The sequence below is a fragment of the Rattus norvegicus genome, chromosome 3 (assembly GCF_036323735.1).
Source record: "Rattus norvegicus strain BN/NHsdMcwi chromosome 3, GRCr8, whole genome shotgun sequence".
Classification (NCBI taxonomy): domain Eukaryota; kingdom Metazoa; phylum Chordata; class Mammalia; order Rodentia; family Muridae; genus Rattus; species Rattus norvegicus.
In genome coordinates this window covers 38921734-38927733 of record NC_086021.1, presented here as the reverse complement: position 1 = coordinate 38927733, position 6000 = coordinate 38921734, and positions in this window count along the sequence as shown.

The window sequence follows — 6000 nt, the reverse complement described above, 5'->3', positions numbered from 1 at the left end:
CACATACACACATACATACATAGTTGTAGTGGCTCCTGCTGCAGGCAGGCTACAGTTGCCAGGAGGGGCTCTGGGTGAACTCCTCTGAGGGCGCCCCATGGCACGGCTGCAGACAGGCCTCTGTGTCTGTAGTGTGGCAACAGGTAGGTTTCTCAGCAAGGTCTTCTCACAGTGAGCCAGGCCTGACAGCACAGGCCTTCAGCAACTACTCATAAGGGAGAAGAGTCAAAAGTACAGGCTAGCCTAGGTAACTCATTCAGACATTGTTGAAAGATTTTAAAAAAAAAGACTCATAATGTAGCTCATTGGTAGAGCCTTTGCCCAGTGTGTGCAAGGCCCTAGTTCAATTTCCACGACTGTGAAACAAAAGGTTTCCTGTTGTGAATTAATTACCCATAGAAGAAAAGGGTTCTTTGTGACTGGGACCAGGTATGGGAGCCTAAGAAGCACTTTGCCGGTTGGCCATGCCCTTTGGCTCAGTGACTGTTTAAGGCTCGACGGGTGAAGGTGCTGATCTGGATGGCCACCTTCTCTCCACGGTTTCCTTGACCGACCTTCTGGAGAATACCAAGATGCCCATCTTCCTCATCTCTCAAAGTCAGCTCTGAGCCTCATAAAAGTTTCAGAGGTTTAGCCTGTTATCATCATGGAGGGAAGCATGGCAGCATCCAGGCAGCCATGGGACTGAAGAGGTAGCCGAGAGTTCTACATCCTAATCTGAAGGCAGCAGAAGGAGACTGTGTTCAACGCTTTTTCAGTTCGGTTAGACTAAAGACTAAACAGTCCCACAAACTCGATTTTAACTTGCTTGTCAATCTGCTAAATTTCGGAGCACCCAACTAATGGCTTCTTTACCTCAACTAGGTTTTGTTTGCTTGCTTGCTTTTGGTTTCATTTTGCTTAATTATGTATCCCGAGAGTGTAATCAATTCCATTTAAAGATGTATTTGATTTTGATTAGGTAGCACTGACATATGGCATACAATTCAGATTACAAATTGTGCAAATTCTGGTACTATCTTCAGTACCTTCTAAGACATTGGGACAGCAATATTTTAACATCTGATTCTGGATTGGTGCCAAGTCCAATACTACCAGATAAAAAGGGATGAGGAGGGAGAGAAATAGAGAGAGCGAGAAAGAGGAGGAAGGGAGAGGGGAGAAGAAACCATCTGTAATCCAACATAAGCTTATGAACCAAAATTCGAAAGCATATGAGGAAAATTAGCCAACAAAATTAAGATCGTAAAACTAACAATAAAAAAGATGTGTTATTTTGGTTTAATAAGCACAGTAGATCTGAAAATGACTCTAACGTTTTTATGTTCCGAAATGAGATACAGAATAAAATAGTATTTTTTCTTAGAGAAGAAAATACATAAAAATACATGAAGAACAGTGAAATAAGACCGGGTGAGCATGGCGATGAATGATTCAGTACCAAGGGGGTCTTCAAATGCCTCCCCTGGGGGCTGGTGACGCCCATGTATCTGCTGTATTGTCTAGATGACTGTGGGTTCCACTGTTTCTACCTCAGACCCCTGATACCACCCCATTGTGGGATTGGGGGGTGGGGTAGGAGAGCTGCAAGCAGTTTAAGTTGTTCTCCCTCTCCCATTTCTTTCTTTCTTTTTTTTTTTTTTTTTTTTTTTTTTTTTTTTTTTTTGGTTCTTTTTTTCGGAGCTGGGAACCAAACCCAGGGCCTTGAGCTTCCTAGGCAAGCGCTCTACCACTGAGCTAAATCCCCAACCCCCTCCCTCTCCCATTTCAAAAGCCCTTGCTAGATTGACTCCCTCCACAGGCAGCGATTGGGCAGACTTAACCAGTTAAGTCTGCTGCCTGAACAGGTATCCTATGCCCAGTCCCCTCTTGCTACAGGAACACTGGGTCTTCATTGATGGGTGGAGCTCCTCTCTTAACTCTACAAGAGGACAAGGGGGAGGGACCCTATGAGAAGAGTGGGAGGAGAGCCCCCTCCTCACTGCACTTTCCATGGAGACGGATATCTCTGTCTCTCTCCAGCCCATCTTTCCACTGAGCAGTGCTGATGGTATGTGTCTGTGTGCAGCATCTACGAGTTGGGGAAAGGATTGAGAAACAGTGGAGAGGAGGTGGGAGCTTCCTGGAAGAAGATCTATTATCTTGCATAGTAGATGTTCAAATCCCTTGCTTGAAAGTTCCCAGTTCTAGCCACTGATGGCTCTTTGCATGTAAAACTTGGACTTTTGTGTTTAGATTGCCTACAGCAGTAGTTCCAAGACAACGGAAAAGATGTTCCCCAATGTCTATTGCATAAGCGAGTCACCTTTTTAAAGAGCTGTTTAATATTCTACAATATGGATGTACTATAATTACTGTAACAGCTATTTTTGTCTCCAGTCCTTTGCTATTACAGTGCTCCTATAAACATTGTGTGTATATTTCTCATCACATAGAAACAGCATTTTAAAAGAGTTCATTGGAAGTGCTGACATATGTTTAGCAAGACAACCCTTGACTATTAGCAATCAGTTACATTGGGCCTTAACTTTAGAAATTCTCCAATCTGTTACAGAAATAACTTCATAATGATCCATAATTTCTTTGCTTAGCATGGGACCCTGGCACTCTTCATTTGTAATAATGTTTCTGTTCAATGCAACTTCAAAATGATCCAGTAAGCTGCAGTCCAGGTCCCCAAGTACAGCTAAGGAAGAGTTGCAGAGTAGAACTCGGAACAGGAACTCTTTAAGTCATGTCCTGCCAGGCTTCTGTCTCAGCACTGCCAAGTTTTACCTATATGACAATTTTTACCTTTAGGCCTATATGACATTACCCTTTTTTCATCTGTAAAATGGATGGATACAGTGATGAATTCATATAGCTGCTTTAGAAATTAAGTAAGAATGGGACTGGAGAGATGGTTCAAAGGTTAAGAGCACCTGTTCTTGCAGAGGACCTGTTCCATTCCCAGAATGCACATAGTGTCTTGTAACCCTCTGTAACTCCAAAACCATTCCAGGGAGCCTGGTGCCTTTTTACCTTTGTGGACACCAGGCATGTGCACGGTGCACAGATGCACAGGCAAATCATTCATAAACTTACAATAAAAAATTTAGGGCTGGAGAGATGGCTCAGCGGTTAAGAGCACTGACTGCTCCTCCAGAGGTCCTGCGTTCAAATCCCAGCAACCACATGGTGGCTCACAACCATCTGTAATGAGATCTGACGCCCTCTTCTGGTGTGTCTGAAGACAGCTACAGTGTACTTATGTACATAAAATAAATAAATCTTTAAAAAAATTTAAAAGGCTTACAGAAACTGAGTAAGAAAATGACTTTTGGATAGTTGTTGGTGTGTAACAATGGTTCAATAACACTGAAAGGTTTCACTTCAGGTGACAGAGAGAAACTTTCTGGTTAGGTATAAATTCATCCCTGAGCAAGCAGTGACAGTTGATGCTCAGTTTTCTCCTGTAGTTATCAAGGCAGAAGCAAAGCAAAAAAAGTGTTTTTTACCTTTTGCCTTGTTTAAGATGGAACTCACAACCTGGTGCATACTGGGTAAGTGTTCTAGGACTGGCTACAAATTTCCTTGATTTAAAAAATGTCAAAATACGCACACAAGTATAAAAGTGTATGAATGTCTTAGTCACTGCCCATTGCTGTGAAGAGACATCATGAGCAAGGCAACTCTTATAAAAGGAAGCATTTTCTTAATCATTTAAATTTTATTAGTTAGAATAATAACCCAGGAAAAGAGATATTCTCATCAGAATGCACAGCAGGGATCCAGGAATAACTTGTTAGACTATAAAGGATATAACAAAGCTAAAATTCACTTTCCTTACAGTTTTAGAGGTTTAGTGTATTATCATTATGGCAGGGAGTATGGTGGCATCTAGGCATGTGAGAGCTGCATCCTGTTCCTTAGGTATGGAGGGGGGTGGGACTGGGCTGACATGGGCTTTTGAAACTTCAAAATGCACCCCCAGTGACACACTTCTTCCACAAGGCCAAACCTATTCCAACAAGGCCATACCTCTTAATCCTTCTAATCCCTTCAAACAGTTCCAGTCCCTGGTGACTAAGCACTCAAATCTATGAGCCTAGCGGTGGAGTGGGGGCTGGGGGATTCAAACCACCACTTTTCATTCCCTGGCCTCCTAAGCCTATAGCCATGTCATAAAGCTGAAATACACTCGGTCCAGTTTCAAAAGTCTCCATAGTCTCCTACAGTCTCAACACTGTTTAAATGTCCAAAGTCTCTTCTAAGACTCTTGGCGATCAAAATTAAAAAGCAGGTCACAGACTTCCAGTATACAATGGCACAGAAGATGCATTACCATTCCAAAAAGAGAAAAGGAAGCACAGTGAGGAAATACTGGACCAAGGCAAGACTGAAAACCAGCTGGGCAAACTCCAAATTCTGCATCTCCATGTCTGATGTCAAAGCGCTCTTCAGATCTCCAATTCCTTTTAGCTTTGCTGACTGCAACAGACTTCTCTCTTGGGATGGTTCCACATCCAGTCTGCAGCTTTCCTTGTCAGGTATCCCATGGACTCTGGAATCTCCAACATTTTGGGGTCTCTAAGGCAATCCAGGCTTCAATTTTGCAGCTTCATGCAGTGGCCTCTCTAGGCCTCCATGCAGGGACATCCCTGACACATTCCTGGCTTCAGTGGCTTTCCTTAGACATGGAGGGTGATTCCACAATCCATTTCTTTTATCCTTGACTCTAAAGCCAGAACCATGTGGCTGAAGCTGCCAAGATCGTCTATTGGCTGGGGATGGAACACATTTTGAACCCCTCGTTCAGACACATTTTTACCAGCTTTCTTGCTTTCTATGGTTTTCTTCACTGTTAAACTTTTCTTTAATTCCTCTTGACAAACTGGAAGCCTTGCTGGGTATGCCTTGCCCTGAGCCACTACTCCGTTTATTCCATTTAGCATAAGGTTTTTCTTTAAACTTTATCCAGAGCACTGGACTTAGGTCTTAGCTCCATTATAACTCCTGGTGCTCCAACTGTGCATTCTGTATTTCTCCCTGCCCCACTTGCTTCTTTTCGTTGTAGATCTGCAGAAGAGTAACCCCTAGTCACCAGGTGACACAGTCAACACCAGGCTGTCTTGAAATCTCCTCTGCCAAAGCCATTAATCCATTAATTCTTCAATTTATCCTCCAGGAAATTTTTAGGACAAAGTGTCACAATGTCACAGACTTGTCAAAATGTCACAAGGATGGACTCTAGGCCACTCACTCTTCCCCTCTGAGACTCCTTGGGTGGGTCCCCATTGTTCAAATTGCCCTCAGCACTGTTTTCCACATTCCTACCAGGATAGCATATTAAGCCCCACTTAAAAATTTCCGGGGTTGGGAATTTAGCTCAGTGGTAGAGCGCTTGTCTAGCAAGTGCAAGGCCCTGGGTTCGGTCCCCAGCTCCGGAAAAAAAAAAAAAAAAAAAAAAAGAAAGAAAAATTTCCAGCCATTTTTCTAGTCCAAAGTCCCAAAGTCTTCCATATTCCGCCAACAAATGGAATGGTCATTCCTGTCATAGCAATACCCTAGTCCATGGTATTATATATGTCACATGGGGTCCATTCTTATTTAAACCACCACCACGAATTAAACCACTGACCTCCAGGATTGCAAGCGATCACCTTATGCTTGTCATATAATAAATGTCCCGTTGAAGTTATTATAGGCCAGGAATTTTGTATGTACTGTCTATTTAATTTTAACAAGGAGTCATAGGAATTACACATCACATCCTTACTTTGGAGAAAAGACAGAGAACCTGGGAAATTAAATGTGTATAAAAATGATGTCTATACGTGTATTTATTAAAACAAGAGACTTGCAGACTGCTACGTATTTTTCTAATGGCATCTCACTTTCCTGAGGCAGAACCAGTTTACAAAACGTTTTAAATGTTTAGAACTGCGACTTTTCTTTGGGGTTTCTGGAAAGGGCCATTTTATCTATTAGGCATGGTAGGGATAATGGTTACAGTCCATA